We start from the raw sequence: 19,157 nt of genomic DNA on the forward strand, positions 1-19,157 counted from the left end.
TTCTACTAGTGTTGCTATCAGAGACACATGGAATGTATCAATATCCAAAGAGTTATAATTGAATATCACACAGAGGGTAATGGAGGGGTAACAAGTGAGAGCAATCTGTAATCATAAGGAGCCTAACAGAACAAGAATAAAAGGTGTCATACAGGATATATATGATAGAGAAGATGAGCTAGTGATGTGGAAGCATGAGAGATGATAGTGATAAAGACATTTTTACTAAGAAAAGGCCATTTCTCTCCCTCTTGTTCCCTTCTCTTTACCACTGAAATTCAACATAACCAAAACAGCTTATTATATTTCTTCTCAACCTCACCTATTTTTCTATTTCTATCAAAGGCACTATGATTTCAATCTGGAACTGTTTGATTCTTGATGTCTCATAGAATCCTTAGCTTTGTCCAATTCTAAATTGTTTTCCAATTGGAACACAAGGTTTTGCAAGAGTTAATGTTGAAAAATTATCCATGCATATGTTTAGAAAATTTAAAAGCTTTAATAAAAAAATGAATAAAATAACATCAATAACTTGATTAATATGCCTTCTTTCCCAATCATATGACATGTAATAGGAGTATTGCAAAAGTATTGCAATTTTTGCAAGATGACATGTTAACCATTACACAACTGAGTGAAGTTACAAGTGAAGGCTACAAGATTTCACTATGTTTTTCTTTTGCTGATTATAAAAATAAAATTGGCAGTAGACAAAAAAAAAAAAAAAAAAAAAAAAACCACAAAGTTTGTTTTTCTGAGTTACTTTTGTACTTCCTTTCCCATTTGGCCAATTGTACATTTTAAGGAGTACTTTTCTTCAATGGCTTTTTATATTTCCTTTTCCATTTTGACCCATCCAGGGTCATCTCCAATCATCCTGATCTATGTCTTGCTCCTAGAACTAGATGGCTCCAAAAGAGAGTGAGGCTGGTGACTTGGTGCAGATCTTCCTCACTTAAATCCAATTCACCAGCAAGTCATGGCATCACCTCCATGATGTAGCAGTTCTCTACAAGGAGGCCAATTCTACTTTTTAAGCAGTTTTCTTGTTCTAAGCTGTTAACTCTTTTTTTTTCCATAATTCTTTTATATTTCATTTCTTTTCCCAAATTTTCATCTACCTCTCATATAATTTTTAAGCTCCTCCTTGAACTCTTCCACAAGTACTTACTGGTCTTGAGACTACTTTAGTGTTTTGCCCATAGGTGTTTTGACATTATCTTCTACTTAGTTCATCCATCTTCTGAGTATTGATCTATCCTGTCACCATTAGATGGTCAGATTTTTTTTGTTTGTTTTTTGTTCAGTGGTTTGTTTTTTTTTTTTTTTTTTTTGCTGTTGTTTTGTTTGTTGTTGTTGTTGTTTGCCTTTTCCCTTTCTTTTAAATTTGAGCTCTGCTCCTAGGTGGAAGGAGCATTGTCTCAAGCTTCTTGTGCCAGTATCCTAAGGTCCATGGGGTAACCCTTGTGTTTTATAACTGCATTGAGGAGGTGGGATGGAGAATGGCTGGCACTTGAGGCCTTGAGGGTTCAGCCTGTGAATCTGTGCTGAGCTACAGTCTTCGTGCTGGTGTCTGGTGTGTATTGAGGTCAGTGGAATGTTTCTGCATTTCCCTAGAGCTATACTGGAGCAAGCAGCAGTCTGACCTATGCCAGAATTATGCTGAAGGCTACCAGTTTCCCTGTTTAGGCTGACACATTTCTGGAGGCAGAAGGAGACCCTGGTTTTGACATTTGCCTGCTCCACTCACTGGGCTCAGAATCTTCCACTGATTTTCTGAGATTTGGCTTGCTGGGAATGCTTCCTGTCCTGGATTTCAGTCACTTTTTACCCAAGACAGGCCTTTCTTGCCAATCTTCCAAGTTTCTTAGGCTAAAAGATTATTTTGCCCCATCTTTTTTCCGGTTCTGCTATTCTTAGATTTGTTTGGGGGCACTATTCTATAATTGTTTGGAGGTGAATATGGGAGAGTTAACAATGATTTATTGCTTACTCCACCATCTTGGCTCTCCACCCCACCCCCATTACATTTTAATCTGGTTCTAACTATAATACATTGTCTCAAACTGCAAGTTTGGAATTTCTGGTGTAGAGGGGAACTTTCTTGTAAGGACATAATATATAGCTCACCATTCTGATGTATTTTTTAAAATTTGTCAATAGTTGCAAATCATATAGCATTAAGGAGAGATGATTTAATAGCAATACATATTACACATTGTTTTTATAGTGAAGGTACATTATGATATTTGAGCTAGAGGAAAACTTAAAGATAATTTATTTGACGTCAAGCTCAATATAAGTCAGAAGTGTGATGTGATTGACAGATAAAACTAATCAGTTTTAGGCTACATGAAAAAAACTATGTAAAATAAGAACCACTCAGATTACTTCCGGAATATTATATTAAGTTCTGGTTGCCTTAGATAAACTAATGTATCACAAGAAGGCAGCCAGCATGATGAAGCAACTGGAAATGTATGAGTTAGATTATTCTGGACAGTGGAGTTGTTAGTATTATAACTATCTAAATTCTTTAAAGAAGCATGAGATATTCTGTTTATTTCTCAAAAGCAAAACTATTAGAAAAAGAAAAAAAAAAAGAGTGAAATTAAAGAAAATGTTGAATCTGTATTTTAAAATAGATAAATAAAAAAATTTCCCAATAGCTCTTGAAAACTGGAGTGGACTAACAATAAGTAGCAAATTACATATTATTGGAGCTGTCAAAAAATTGAATAACTATTAATTTGAGATTTAAAGGTAATTTGTGTCAGGTAGGGGGTTTATTGGAAATTAGTGTCATCTACTGTATCTACCCAGGTTACTTACACCTTCGGAATCTAATACTTAACGTGCGACAAGAAAATGGGATTTACACACATATATTGTATCTAGGTTATATTGTAACGCATGTAAAATGTATGGGATTGCCTGTCATCTAGGGAAGGGAGTAGAGGGAGGGAGGGGATAATTTGGAAAAATGAATACAAGGGATAATGTTATAAAAAAAATTACTCATGCATATATACTGTCAAAAAATTTATAATTATAAAATTTTTAAAAAGGAAATTAGTGTCATAATTTCAATCACTATGTGACTTTTGACAAGTCACTTTTATTCTCTTAAGCCTGAGTTTCTTCAGCTATAATGAGGGGATTATATTAGCACCATCTTCTTCCTAGTATCCTTGTGAGAAAAACCACTTTGCAAATCATACAATGCTTGATAAAGATAAGTTTTGACTCTGGGCAAAGCAAGAATGAAGAAAATATAAAAACAAATTCATTACTGATGAAGAGACCTAAGACATTGAACAATTAAATTGAGCAAACAATTTTAGTAATTATAAACTCTTCTAGGTTTTTTTTTCATGCTTTCATGTACTTAATTTTTCCCAGCTTTGCTAAATTAACATCTATTTGCAGATTGTTTTTAGAAGAGGGTAGAGGAGTGGGAAGTACAAACTTCTCATTCTTTGAGAGACATTATTTCTGTTATACTGGTAACCACCAAGTGAGTCAGAATTTCCTAAATGTTTAATTTAGCAGCCTTCTTATTGGTTTATTTTCTAGGCGCCATTTGAAACACAAGGCTGTCGGGGAGGGGGTTTCCCACTTTTCATTCCAATAACTTTGGAAAGGGAGCTTTCCCCTCATTCTCTAACAACCACTGTTAAAGAGAAAGGGTTTTTGGCATCAACAAGGGAAGAAAATTGTTTGGGATGTAGCTCCAGCCAGAAGCTGTTGTGATAATATCAAACCCTCCCCCCACACACACACACACAGACAGCCGCACTAAACTGTAATGCTGAGGGCAACTAGTATATCTTCTTATCTAATCTTTCACAAAATCATAGAATTTGAAAATTGTAAGGGACCTCATCAGCTGGCTAGTCCAACCCATTACAGAACAGTTTTTTAAAAATGTTTTCTTCATTAAAATCTAAGCAGGGCAAGGGACTGTGTTTTAACTTTTCTTTGTTTCTTTAGCGTTTAGCACAATTTCTGAGACTTAATAAATGTTTATTGACCAACTATTCTGGTAAGGCTACAGGCTTCTTATCAGAATGCAAAATGTGTATTTTTCTCTCTCCCTCTCCCTCCCCTCTATGAGGTTAAGTGGCTTGCCCAGGTTCACACATCTAGTACTCCTTAAGTGTCTAAGGCCGAATTTGAACTCGGGGTCTATGCTCTCTCCACTCCCCTAGCTACCCCAGGTCCCCTGGTTTCTATGGGACTGACTGGAAGGACAGAGCCACCCTATCCTCCCAGTTGCCATGGACTGGATTAATCTATATCTATCCCAACATCCCTCTCTACTAATAATGACAGAGCTAAGAGAGAGGAAGGGATCAAGTCATAGGATCACTTGAAGAGCAGCTTCAAGACCGATACAAGGGACAGCTAGGTGTAGCAGTGTATAGAGCACCAGCCCTGAAGTCAGGAGGACCAAATCTAGTCTCAGACACTTAACACTTCCTAGCTGTGTGACCCTGGGCAAGTCACTTAACTAACCCCCAGCCTCAGGGGAAAAAAAATAAGACTGGTGCAGATAAAACGTGAACTTGGGATAGAGTTCCTCCTCCACACTTCTCACCGCAATGTATCCCTGACTTTCTGATACAACCACTTCTGAAGTGAATTTGCTCCATTTTAGGTTGCCTCCTCCCTTGCAAACTCCATCTCTGCCTCCCTCCCCCTTTTATTCCCAACCCCTCCCCCAAATCAAGAACCATAAAGAGCTGGTGGTAAGAGGCATGTGTTTTTGCAGATGTGCAGCATCGCGGCTGCCTGAGATAGCGCTCTCCAAGCAAAGAGGAGGGAGAAGAAGATTTGACCCCCGTTGGAGCGGCGTGTCCTTGAAGAATGGTTACACAACTAGGCTAGGGCCTGGTCTCTTGCCATGGGAGCAGAAGAGAATGGACTGAAGGAAAAGATCTAACAAACTTGCAAGCTCCCTCCCAAACCTTCGCTTGCATCTCCCCCTTCTTTAAAAAAAAAAAAAAAAAAAAAAAAAGGGGGGGGGAGGCGGAGTTGGAGGAGGGCTGGAATTGGGGAGGCGGGGTGTCCTAGCCCCACCCTCTCTCCCTGAGCTGGCAGTTGTCCCGGGAGGTTTCTTACGAACTGTCACCGGTGCCCCGCGCTCTCTCCCGGCTGGCCTCAGGTAGCGTGAGTGCCCTCTGGGCTGGGGATCCTCGAGGGGGTTGGGAGACTGGGGGGAGGAGGGAGGGAAGGAGGACTAAGTCGGAGGGTGACGGAAGGATCTGCCTTGGGATGGTCAAGGTGGGCTGGGGAGCTAATGGTGCTTTCAGAACAATGTCGAAGTTCAAAGCTGTCAGTCCCAGGAGCTGGGTCTCTCGGTTTGGATCTAGGGTGCCTACAGCAGAGAACTGGAGCGGCTGGCTAGGGGGCTCCACCCCCCCCCCCGCCCCCCTCTAGCTTAACCCATCTCCAATTAAGCAAAAATCTGGCTCCGGAACGATGGAGTTTAAACCTCTACTTCTTTGCCCTCCCCTTAACAATCTGTGTTTTCCCCGTCCGAGTTTAACTCCGTGTTTCCATGGTGGTGTGTGTTCGGTGTTGGCTTTCTGTGTGTGTGAGAGAGAAAGAAAAAACAGAAGTGAAATACCAGCCCGAGAGGCAGTGACGGTTGTGCCCATGACGTGACATCTGTGGGCTGTGTGGCGGCTGGCGCTTATTTATAGTTTAAATTGAAATACTACTTCTCCCACTCCCGGCCTATCTCCACCCCCGGGAGTGAGTAGGGAAGTTGTTCGTGTTTCACTTGTAAATCAAGAAATATTTAGCTGTAATACAAAACAACAGAGTGGAAATGGGAGTAGAGCCGCCAAGGCACAGATTGATCTTCAAACCACTCATTCAAGCTGCTCTCTCTAAACTGAAAACATATTTAACAGTTTCGTGGAAGCACCGGACTCTCCAATTGGCTCCCTGTGTCTATTGACAGCCTGCCACCTCCCCACACATACTCCTACTACAAATCCTCTTATTTCTGTGGCTCAGCAATTGGGATCCGAATTGATGCCACCTCCCAGTTCCCGCTTAAATTACCGCGTCTCTTGTCTGCCCTATGCCCTGATATTTTAACTTGGAGACCAGGGATGCCTGCAAGTATGCGGCATGTTTTTGGTTCATGGTGTTCCACACGTTGGGCTCTAAGAAGGGTAGAGACTCTCTTAAGAGGAAACACCTGTAGTGGAGAGAACATTGAATTGGGAATTGTGGTGCTTCGATTCTGCTTCTGGTTCTGTCGTTACCTACCAATATGATTTGGGGAAATCCCTCTCTCGACCTCAGTTTTCTCATCTGTAAAATAAGATTATTGGACTAAGAAGGCATTTTAAGGTATCTTTCAACGCTAGAATTCACAGATCTAAAATATTAGGAGTATCTAATTCCAAAATGCCAGAATTCTAATCTCTGACATAGTGTTTCAGCCCTGAAGGGTTAACAAAGAAAATAAGTTTTTCCTCCATTATCTTTATAACTGAAAAACCAAGGGTCTTCTGATGACTCACTAAGAGAATCCCCTGGAGATTTTAGGGAAGCCAGCCCTGAACAAGTGACTGGTGGGAGAGGGTGGGGATGGCAAAAGGAAAAACCGTTGGAAAACAGTCTGCATGCCAGAAAAAGGGAAGTGTGTCTACCGCTGGATAGGAAACAGCTTAGTTATAGTCAGGTTTTTTAGAACATATTTTTAGTGAGTGGGTGAGGGGAACATAGACAATGGGAATGATTTTCCAAATTTCTTGTAACCCTACACCAAGACGGAGAGAACACCCAGTAGAGTACTTCTTTACTTTCCCTTTGGGACAGCACATTCCACTATCAGGAAGACATGTTCTGGATTTGCAGCTGTGCCAAGACCCTTAATACAGTGGCATCAGCTTTCATTATGCAAGGCTCTTATTGGATCTAGAATCCTCTTAAGGTCTGTGGGAGGTAGAGACCTATTTGGCAAGGCTTTTCCCTGAAATTACATTTTATATAGAGTTCCTTGGAAAAGTCTTGTGAGATACAAGACTTTGTATTTTTAAAAGGTAATAATGAAAACAAATCCACACAACAGGTTCAGTCTTTTTCTCCTGAAGTGTTTCAGCCAGTTTTGATTTATAGTCAACTTTGCATGCCTTTTTTTTTTTTTAATAAAAATACAATCAGAACTCATGTTTTTTGCATGATTCTCAGGCATGTGCCTGAGGCATGTTTTGCCTGGTATATAAATGAGGCCTCAGAGTTCCTCACAGTCTCCTCCCTTCATTGCTATGCAGTGACATGAGAAAGTTAGTGCTAAGATGCTTGGAGATCTCTTATTTAGTGGCAAAGGAGGCTTCACTAAGAATTAGCTTGTATCAAATGGGCTTGGGAAATAAAAAAAAAAATTTATTTCAGATCATAGCAGGAGCTCCCCTGAGAGTCCTATAGGATAAAATAATTTTATATCCCACAGAAAATATATTTAGAGCTGAAAGGTATCTTAGAGATCATTTCATCTGACTTCATGTTACAGCAGAGAAAACAGTGACACAAGAAATATGAAAAACTTTCAGTACATTAGTTACAGAGCCAGGACTCAAACTTCCCAGACTTACTCCATGTTACCAGTCATAGTCCTAATGCTTGTTAGCTGATTGGAGGAAATTTTGTATTAGACTTGTTAAAACTGGAAAGAATTTTCATTGAATCCCCTCTTCTTAAAGTAGAGTTCTCAATGGTATTTTAGAGTTTAAAAGGTTCTCAGGGAACTTTTCAGTTAATATCCAACACAATTTTACAGAAACAGAGCAAACTGACACCAAGTGAAATCCAGGAACTTTTGAAAAGAAAAACAATAGCAGTGAGGATTTGAACCCACATCCTCTGATTTCAAATCCAGGGCATTTTTCATGCTACATGAGAGAAGTCATTTTCCCAACTTAATAACTAACAGAAGCAAAACTGACTTAGAAAGATCCCAGGTCTCTGGGCTTCTGGACTTTTTCCACCATGAATTAATATTGACATGGATGATGATTCTCAAATAATAATGCATTTTAAATTTACAAGGTTCATTGTAACTTTTAGTGTGGTAAAGTAGAAAGAATTCTAGGTGGAAGGAGGCACTTAAATTCTGTGATTTTTCTAATTTTTGGTTGTAGAGCAGATATGATTATCTCAGAGACAGATAAAGAAAAATACAGAGAGAAGAGATATAAAAGACCTTAGTTTTCTTATCTATAAAATGACTGGGTTGGACTAGTAGTCCTTTGCAATCCGGAAAGGTAAAATGAGTTACCTGAGGTCACAGGCTTAATTAGCAGAGGAACCAGGATTATAACCTAGGCCTCTTATCTGTCTAGTGTACTTCCCACTAGCTTCCTTGGGATTGTTATAAAAAAATAAAGTGAGATCACTTTTAAGTTTTTTATTCAATGAAAGCAGTAGGTAGTCATTATTGTTAGTATATAAATGTCAACTATGATTATTATAATGCATGTGACTTGCATAAACTCAGCTGACAAGGGCATAAAGGACTTTCACATCATGAATCCAAGGTTAATGTGACAAATGATATGACACAAAAAAACTATAATTCAAAATAGTAAATATATTAATATGGAGGCACAAATTTCTATGTGACTCAGAAAAGCTGTACACACACACATATATATACATATACATATACATACATAAACACACACACACACACACACACACACACACACATACACACATATATATATATATATACAAAGAGGGATTTTTCAATGAGGCTTCCTGGAGGAAGTGGTATTTGAGCTAGGCTTTAAAGAAATGGTAGGAATTCAAAAGGTGGAAAAGTGTGAAAGAAAAACATTCCAGGCATAAAAACATGGAAAAACATTTCATGAACAAAGGTAAAAAAGAACAGGGATTGAGGGAGAGGAGAGACAGCAAATCAGGCTGTATTAAAAAAAATATAGGTTCATGGAGGGGAGGAGTTTGAGGTAAGGCTGGCAAGTTAGGGTAGTGTTAGATTAAGATAGAGTTATGAATATTTCAAAATAAATATGAAGTTCGGTAAGATTTTTGAGCAAAGGAGTGATTGAGGAAGACAAAGTTCATGGGTTTTCTTGACAAAGATATTGGAGTGATTTGCTATTTCCTTCTCCAGGTGTCCCCATTTTACAGATGAGGAGCTGAAGCAAATAGGGGTTAAGTGACTTGCTCATGATCATACAGCTAGTATCTGAGGATGAATTTGAACTCAGACTTTCCTAATTCCAGTATACTGTACCCTGTACCATCTAGCTGCCCATGTACATGTACCATTATACTAATAATTATATATGATATTAAATTTACACAATTAAAAAAGATAAATGGAACTAACATTTTGGAAAGAATATTCTATTTTTATTCATATTTTTAACGAAAGCAATGTAGTTCTACATGTTTATTTTTTTAAAAACCTTGGCTGAATGTTTTGTGGCACTGCTACTAGGAGGTCTAGTTCTAAGTTTACTTTTTTCAGCATTTGATTAATTTTTTGTGATAGGTAAAAAAAGATATTGTATGTTAAAGATGCATAACTTCAAATGGAAGAGGTACATTTACTAAATCATGATAATTGTTTTAAATTCTTATCTATCAATTATGCAAAGGTTTTTGTTGAAATCTGATTAACAAATTTTTATCTTCCCCAAGGTCAACCAAGTATTCTTTATTGAATAATAGAAAAGAATATATATATATATATATATATATATATATATATATATATATATATATAATATATATATTTTTTTTTAACAAATAGTTTTCTAATTTGGAGATTTTAAGCCATGCTGATCTGAGAGCTTTTGCAGATGATACATGTCTTGTTTTTAGCAATTCTGAAAATAAGTATTTGGAAGGAGAGAATAATGTGCACTATCAAGTGCTGCATAGACATCAAGAAGGATGGAAATTGAGAAAAGATAACCACATTGGTAATTTAGAGAGTACTGGTAACTTTGCAAGACTGTTTCATCTCCGAGATGAGTCAAGGATCAAGAGGAAATTGATAAGCAGAGAGAGAATGGCAGTGTCCTCAGGGGAAAGAGGTCTGGGTTTGGGAAGAAAGATAATATAAGATATGCAACAGAAATAGCCTGTCCATTGCCTTTTCCCACCAAAGGGAAAAAAAATAGGGGAGCTTTAATGAGGGGTACTGATTCAGAGGGCAAAGCACACCTGTTAAGTCACCTGTGGCAGCTACACCATAATTTGGGGGAAAGGGGAGGAGGAAGGAAGATAGAAGGGAAAGATGGGGATTTTACTAGTTCTGGGACTTTATTTTTGTTATAATTACCCTGAAGGGGTAGCAGAGACCTACAAAGAAACCATTGCTGGTAGGGTTGAAGTGGGGAAGTTTTGATCTTTGACTGTACTGTAGACAAGTCCAATATAACTTAGATGAGGGGGAAGAATAACTTGTGTTTTCACTGATTGATTGGTTGATCACTATCCCTTATTCTCAAGCTTCAACTCACTTTAGAGATCTCTGGTGTCAAGGGATAAATTGGGAGGAGAGGGAAAAGTAGCAATAGGAAGAGTTATTAAGAGACACTATTACAATGTTTCATATGTGTGGTTGTAATGAGGATCTGCTCTTACAAGAGCTTTGATAGTGGGATTAGAGAAAGATTGTTTCTGATTCTATTTTGTAATTGATTCTATTCTCTATTATTCCTAAGCATGATGTAAAATTACCCAAATTATGTTTCTTTGGCTCTGAGTTATGTTCAGAAGTTCAGCTTTTCTTTCTGAGCTAAATTGTTCTACAGATCACTTTAATTCAAAGAAATATATTGTCTCTATACATGTTAATCATGTACAATTAAGAGAGATTGGTTATCTTGCTAATGAGGCAAGTCTTTTTACCTCTGTCTAATTCAGTGTCCTCAGCTATAAAATGGGAATCACAATACCTACCTCCCAGAGTGATTATGCAGGTAAAATTAAATATTTGCAAAGCTTTTCATAAGCATTAAAATGATATATAAATCCTAGCTATTATTAATAATATTTGTTATTATTTGCTAGATCTTGTTAACTTGCTAAAAAAAAAAAAAAAAAAAAAAAAAAAAAAAAAGAAGTGAGAGAAAAGAAAGAGTCCAGGACAACTCCCAAATTTTGAACCTGAGAGAATAGATTGTAATGCTGACAAGTCAAAGACAAAGTTAGTGAAGGCAAAAGGAACAAGTTTGGGGGAAGAGATAAATAAAATTTTGGACATATATCTGGGGAGAAGCTCTACAAACAGAGATGTGAGTCTGGATGTAGTTTCGGAAGTCATCAACATCAAGGTGGTGGCTGAAGCCTGTAATAGCCTAGAAAGTGGGTGATAGAAAGGAAGGATTGAGGAGAATCAAGTACAAATTCTCAACATTCCAGAAAAGGGACAATAATAATAGAAAGAGAAAGGATCAGTGAGAGCGATAAAGAGGAAAATTTCATTCATCAAATATTTATTGCAAATATCAAGTGCACAGAACATGTTTCTGGATTTTTTTTTTCTTTTTTTACCCAGACATGTGATTTCATCTATACCAATACAGGTTGCCACCTGTTCAGTAATTTATGGTCTTAAAGAAGTGCCTGAGACGCTGAGAGATTAAGTGAACTGCCCAGGGCCCTGCCCAGTATCCCAGCATCAGTATGTGATAGAGGCAACACTTGAACTGAGTATTTTCCTTACTCCAAATCCAGCACTATCCATCTTCCAATGCTGTGTCTCTTGTATGTGGCACTTAGGAGATAAAAATGAAAAGTGGTCCAGATTTTATTTTCAGAAAGTTTAGGATTTAGTAAGGGAATAAGATATATACCCAAATAAAGGTGACCTAAATATAATAAGAAATCTGAGGAAGGAGAAATCATTTTCAACTGGAAGGAATACCAGAACAATGTGATAATCATCTGAATCCTGAGGTAGACAGAGACTTCAGAAAGAGAGAGTGGTTAACAGGTTCAAATACCCATAATATGAGAAGTCAGTGATCTCATTTGTTCTTCACAATGCAGCATTATACATGATAACAGGACTAGCAGGAATTATAATCTACCCCATATATTAACATCTTATGCAATTTTTAGCCACATCTTTGCAAAATGTCATCCAATTATGTGTGTGTGGTCATTTTTTCAGTTGTGTCCAATTCTTTATATCCCTCTTTGGGATTTTCTTGACAGAGATACTGGAATAGTTTGCCATTCCTTTTTCCAGCTCATTTTACAGATTAAGAAGCTGAGGTAAACAGAGATAAGTGAAGTGATCTGGGTCACACAGTAAGAGTTTGATAATATATTTGAACTTGGGTCTTCTTGATATCAGGCCCAGCTCTCCATATCAAATTCCTTCACATCTCTATTTTCTCTTTTATAAAGTAAAGGAGTTGGGCTAAATGACCTCTAAGGATGTTCTTCCTAAAATACCGGTAATTATTAAAGATTGCATTAGGGATCATCACAATAAAGCATCATATAAAGCACAAATTTTCCTTCAAGGTCTTTCCTACAGTCTTGATATACTTTCAGCTGTTTATGGGCTGTCCAGCAGGGTAATATCTAAGCATCAGAAACCTTACTTATGGGAAGAAACAGTTCCAGGACTATTGGAAGCCATTGGTATTACCATCCCCATAGCTCACATTTAGATAGCACTTGAATGTTTACAGAGCTTTTCCCACAACTCTGTGAAGTAAGGATCATTACTTTAATACAGAGAAGGAATTCTCTCTAAGTTTGGGGATGGGGTGGGGAAAACTATTTTTCTAAGTTGGGGATGGGATGGGGAAGGCTATTTTGATATTTGATATCTGGGTGATATCAAGAGTGTAATAACTGACCATGTATCTCAATTTGAGGCTCACAAAATCTGAACCAAATTTTCAGCTATCAACTTATTTAGTAGGGTGTTCATTGACTAGGAAAATGCTGTCAGTCTTCACCATCCTGTTTGTTCCATCCCCCACATATTATATGTGTAAGGATTCACATTTATAATATAAGAACTTTTGATATCTTAAATCTATAATCTTCCACTTTATGTAGCTTCTCATTTTTACTATAATGACAATTGTAATGAATTAAGATAATTACAGATAGCTGTCATTTCAGCGTTATACCACTTTATTTACAACAGTCTTATTAGTCAATTTAACAAGTCATCAAGTGTTTATTAAATACTAGTGCCAGTTACTGTATTAAGTACTGTAGATTCAGAGAAAGGCAAAAACTTTGCCTGCCTCAAAGAGTTTACATGCTTATGGAGGAGACAACACATAAGCAGCTATTCATACTCAAGATATATATGTGGTAAATTGAAGAAAATTTCAAGGTGAAGGCAATGGCATGGGGGAATGGGTTAGAGATAGAAAGAGGTCTCCTTATAGCAGGTGGGATTTGAGATGAGTCTTGAAAGAAACCAAGAGGCATAAATGAAGAGGAGAATTCCGAATATGGGAAGTATCCCATGAATAGATACCATCAGGAGAAAGGGCACTGTTCAAAGTAAAGCAAAAAAGTATCTCTAGGTTATAGAGATGTAGACGGGAATAAATTTTAAGAAAAATGGAACAAAAAGAAAGAACCAACACAACTAAACACAGCTAAAAACAAAAGCTAAAAGTTTTACACAGGATTTTGTATTTGATTCTAGAAATAATAGAAAACTGATGGAATTTATTGAGTACTGAGGGGACAGGGTCAGATCTGGGCTTTAAGGCAAATCACTTAGCCAAGCAGAGAATAGACTAGACAAGAAGCTTGAGAAAGAAGGACCAACCAGCAAGCTATTGCAATAGTGCAGAAGTGAAATAAGGTAAGTAGTACAAATATTATTAGCTCCATTTTACAAATTAGGAAATGGAAGCCTAGAGAAAGGAAGTCAGTTGCACAACTAGTTATCATATCCTTGGGAAAGTGTCATTAAAATGATTTAATCAGTATTTTTAAAAAATCAGACCTCTATAATCACAAAGAACATAGACTCAACTAGAACTTAAAAGAAAAATACTATTAAAGGATGTAAATAGAATACTTGGCAGATTCTTAAGTCTCAGTAGTCAGAAATGCTAGCCAAGTACAAGTGTAAAATAAAAATAAAAGAGGAATTTTTCATCATTCACACTCTCATCTTTCCTAGTAAATTCTTGGAATTGCACAATGGAGCTAAGTGGAAAGTTAATGTGAAACAGCATTTCTTAATGTTTGTACTTACCAACATCATTCATCATATCTTAAAGGGGGTCCATTGTATACCCAATCCAGCCACTTTTTATAGTATAAATCACAAAAGAATATTTGAGCCCTGAATTTTTGGGGCAAAAAGAAAACCCTCAAGTTCATTCTACATGAGTCTAGTGAAGAATTCTTGTTCTAGGAACTGTGAACATTTAAACAAACTTTTTTTTTTTAAATAACTTTATTTTGATCATTTATTACCCTACTTTTTGTATCGTATTCATTTATAAAAAGCAATATTCTAAGAAAGGATTCAGAAACTTCATTAGATTGCCAAAGAAGGAGGTGTCATGTCACACACACACACACACACACACACACACACACACACACACACATGGAAAAAAGGTTAAAAATCCCAAGTCTATCTAGTGTAATGGAGACAGCATTGAGTTTGGAAACTGTGAACTGGGTCTGAGTGTCCATACTGCTACTTAATTGTTCTGTACCTAAGTAACCTTGATTAACTCACCTCTAATTTCTGGTCTACTCTTTCCTCTTCCGTAAAATGAAAATACTGATAGGAACTGGACCTTATTATCCCAAGTCACATGACTCCTAAGGTGGGGCTCTCTATGACATTTTTTTTTAGTCTCTTACTAAGACATGAGTTTTGTTTGAGTTGTGGACAATGCTGTACTACTCCCAAGTGAAATTAGCTGAAATAATAATGTAGGCTGACTCACTCTGGGGTAGTCCTTTGTTTTTACAGGAACTCCTCCTGAAAAAATGATGGGAGTATCTTTCCTCAAATGTCTCTACACAGTGAAACTTCAGCCAGCTGAGAGAGGCTAATTATTAACAAGTAGATCAATCATTTTCGAGCAGAATGTTTCTAACTTTTCCGTACTATTGAATCATCCCAATGGAATGGTATTGATATAAGCTACTTCCCTCCCCTCCACATGTTGCTGCTATGGTTGTGACAATGTAAAATTGCACATAATATCTATAATCTTATATTTGTAGAATGCTACAATCTCTGCATTTTGATGCTCAAAACAAACCTTTAAATGTATAGTGCAAGTTCTATTATGCTCAATTTATGGATAAAGAAAAAAAGTTCAGATGTGATAGAGTTGTGGTGGAAAGCGCATTGGGCCTAGCATTAGAATCTGGTTTCTAAGCCTTAATATTTAACTCTATGATCATAGGCAAATCTGAACCTTAGTTTCATCATTCATAAAATAGAGGAAATTATACTTGCTGTATACTTGCTTATATGCTTGCAAAGGTTTGTGAAGATTTAAAATTAAATTTCCATAAAGATATGAAGTGTGTTAGACCACACAGTTTGTAAGAGGAGGGCAGAGCTCATCTTCTGACTTTTTTTTAGGGCTTTTCCCACTGCATAAAGTTGCTTCCACCTAACAGAGTTGAAGTTTTGCCATAAATGTATTGATTTAAAGAACTAATGATGTTGGGAGTGAGAGGAAGAAGGTATAGGGATGAGTATCCTGAGTTGGAGTGGTAGAAGTGACAGCTGTTTTCCTGTATTTGCTTTGTTATCATTTGAAAGTAGGATTGGGTTTGTTTTACCTGGGGTGGGGGTGAGGGGGGGATAGTGTTAGGAGAGTGGAATAGGAGTAGTGCATAAATTAGGAGAACAGAAAGGGTAAGAAGTAGCCAGTTCAGCTAAAAAAAATAAGGGGGTTTTAGAGATCAAATCTCAATATGAATCAGAGCAATAGAACATCCAGAAAAGCTTATGAATGTAATATTAAATTTAGTGTTAGAAAGTACATTTTGAGAAGGCCAGTGATAAATTAGATCACATCCAGAGCAGGGCAATCAGGATGGGAAGGGCTCAAATTCAACATGAAAGTTAGTTGAAGGAAATGGAAATATTTAGTTTAGAGAAAAAAAAGGCTTAGGGGAAATATATGGCTATCCCCAAGGATTTGAAGAACTAAATGAGTAAGAGAAATTGGAATTTTTTTTATTTTTTTGCTCAAAGGGAAGAATTAGAAGGGTAGATATTATGAAGAGGCATTTTCAGGCTTTATGATAAGAAATGCTTGCTAATAATTAGAGCTATCCCAAAGTTGATGGAATGAGCTAATGGGGAAAATCCTATCCTTAAGCAGTCTGGATAACCCTTTGTTGAATGTGTTATAGATATAAATCTGGTTTAGACGTGATGTTTGTCTTCAAGTTCTCTTCTAATTTTGTGATTCCATGAAGTATTTTCCATTAAGGAAATATTTATAATCTAATCCTTCACTATGTTTATGAATATTCCATTGTCTCTCTCATTTTTCTTAATTCCTCCTTCACTTTTGGCCCTAACATGGTCTTTATGATTTTGTCTTAGTAATCAGAGCAGAGGATCACAGTTTTTCTCTTAGAAAATCTTTTATACAACCCATTCTTTTTTATGGAGAAGAAAATTGAAGCTAAAGGGAGTCTCTTACCCAAGGTCAAAGAATAAATCAGTGGCTGACCTAAAACTAAAAAAATGAAACATCATCATCATCATCATCACTGTTATAGATGAAAGCTTTGCATATAGATCTATTCAACTTGCTTGGTTCTACAGCTCCAATCTATAATATATCATGTCTTCTATCTTGACTATGTGTATTTTGGTCCCAGAATAGTTCCAGGTTATAAGGAGTGAATTAGTGCAGATCAGCCTGTACCACAATAAATATAACTTAAAAGTCACATCTTCTTACTTAAAGAGGGATCAATAATGTCTCACTAAATTATAAGTGAGAAGTGGTCAGTAGTGAGCTAATCCAGCTTCTTTCCTTTTACAAATGAGGCACATAAAAACAAAAGGGGCATTTGACAAAATCCAACATCCATTCCTATTAAAAACACTAGAAAGTATAGAAATAGGCTTTTCCCTAAAATAGTCAGTAGCATCTATTTAAAACCATTAGCAAACATCATATGTAGTAGAGATAAACTGGAACCATTCCCAATAAGATCAGGGGTAAAACAAGGTTGCCCATTATCACTATTATTATTCAATATTGTATTAGAAATGCTAGCTTTGGCAATAAGCGAAGAAAAAGAGATTTTTAAAAATTAGAATAGGTAATGAGGAAACCAAGCTATCACTCTTTGCAGATGATATGATGGTATGCTTAGAGAATCCTAAAGAATTAATTAAAAAACTATTAAAAATAACCCACAACTTTAGCAAAGTTGCAGGGATACAAAATAAATTCACATAAATCATCAGCATTTTTATACATCACCAACAAAATCCAATAGCAAGAGATACAAAGAGAAATTCCATTTAAAATAACTGTTGATAGTATGAAATATTAGGGAATCTATCTGCCAAGGAAAAATCAGGAGCTATATCATGTGGCAAAACTACAAAACACTTTCCACACAAATAAAGGTAGTGGTCATCAAAACCATTTGGTACTCGCTAAGAAATAGAGTAGTTGATCAGTGGAATAGGTTAGGTTCACAGGACAAAATAGTCAAATACTACAGTAATCTAATGTTTGGCAAACCCAAAGACCCCAGCTTTTGGAATAATATCTCATTATTTGACAAAAACTGCTGAGAAAATCGGAAACTATTATGGCAGAAAGCAGGCACTGACCCACATCTAACACCATATACCAAGGTAAAGTGGAAATGGGTTTATTATCTAGACATAAAGAATGATATTATGAACAAATTAGAAGAACATAGAATAGTTTACCTCTCAGATCTGTGGAGGAGGAAGGAATTTGTGACCAAAGAAAAACTAGAGATCATTATAGATCACAAAATAGATAATTTGATTATATTATGTTAAAAAAAGGTTTTGTACAAACAAAATTAATGCAGACAAGATTAGAAGGGAAGCAATAAATTGGGGAAACATTTCTATATTCAAAGGTTCTCTAAAGGCCTTATTTCTAAAACATATAGAGAATTGACTCTATAAGAATTCAAGCCATTCTCCAATTGATAAATGGTCAAAAGATATAAACAGACAATTTTCAGATGAAGAAACTGAAACTATTTGTAGTCATATGAAAAGGTGCTCCAAATCACTATTGATCAGAGAAATGTAAATTAAGACAACACTGAGATACCACTATATACCTCTCAGATTGGCTAAGACAATGAATGTTGAAGGGGAAAACTGGGATACTAATAATACATTGTTGTTAGAACTGTGAACACATCCAACCACTCTAGAGAACAATTTGGAACTATGCTAAAAAAGTTATCAAACCGTGCATACCTTTGACCCAGAAGTTTCTACTGGGCCTGTATCCCAAAGAGGTCTTAAAGGAGGAAAAGGAACCTATATTTGCAAAAATGTTTGTGGCAGCCCTTTTTATAGTGGCAAGAAACTGGAAACTGAATGAATGTACATCAATTGGAGGATGGTTGAATAAATTATATATATGAATGTTATGGAATATTATTGTTCTGTAAGATATGACCAGACGGATAATTTCAGAGAGGACTGGAGAGACTTACATGAACTGATGCTGAGTGAAATGAGCAGAACCAAGAGATCATTATACATGGCAACAACAAGATTATATAACGATCAATTCTGATGGACATGGCTCTCAAACAATGAGATGATTCAAACCAGTTCCAATTGTTCAGTGATGAAGAGAGCCATCTACACCCAAAGAGAGGACATGGGAACTGAGAGTGGACCACAATATAGCATTTTTCACTCTTCCTTTTGTTGTTTGCTTGCATTTTTTTCTTTCTCAGTTTTTATTTTTCTTCCTTTTTGATCTGATTTTTCTTGTGCAGCAAGATAACCGTATAAATATGTATACATATATTGAATTTAACATATATTTTAACATATTTAACATATATGGGACTACCTGTCAGTTAGGGGAGGGGGTGGGGAGAAGGGGAAAATTTTGAACAAAAGGTTTTGCAAGGGTCAATGTTGA

At 36.6% G+C, this 19,157-nt stretch overlaps 1 protein-coding gene across 6 annotated transcripts in view; it reads left to right on the top strand.

Moving 5' to 3' along the window:
- Positions 1 to 5,063: 5,063 nt before the first annotated feature.
- Positions 5,064 to 19,157, top strand: part of SYNE3 (spectrin repeat containing nuclear envelope family member 3) — a 192,580-nt gene continuing 178,486 nt past the window's right edge. For 2 of the 6 annotated variants that reach the window (XM_074291371.1, XM_074291379.1), the window contains exon 1: positions 5,069 to 5,170. The gene's annotated coding sequence lies outside the window, so the exon portion shown is untranslated. Of the gene's footprint in view, positions 5,171 to 19,157 lie in introns of all 6 variants that reach the window. The other 4 variants (XM_074291377.1, XM_074291378.1, XM_074291372.1 and 1 more) reach the window with 4 other exon arrangements.

The sequence above is a fragment of the Sminthopsis crassicaudata genome, chromosome 2, assembly GCF_048593235.1.
Source record: "Sminthopsis crassicaudata isolate SCR6 chromosome 2, ASM4859323v1, whole genome shotgun sequence".
Classification (NCBI taxonomy): Eukaryota; Metazoa; Chordata; class Mammalia; order Dasyuromorphia; family Dasyuridae; genus Sminthopsis; species Sminthopsis crassicaudata.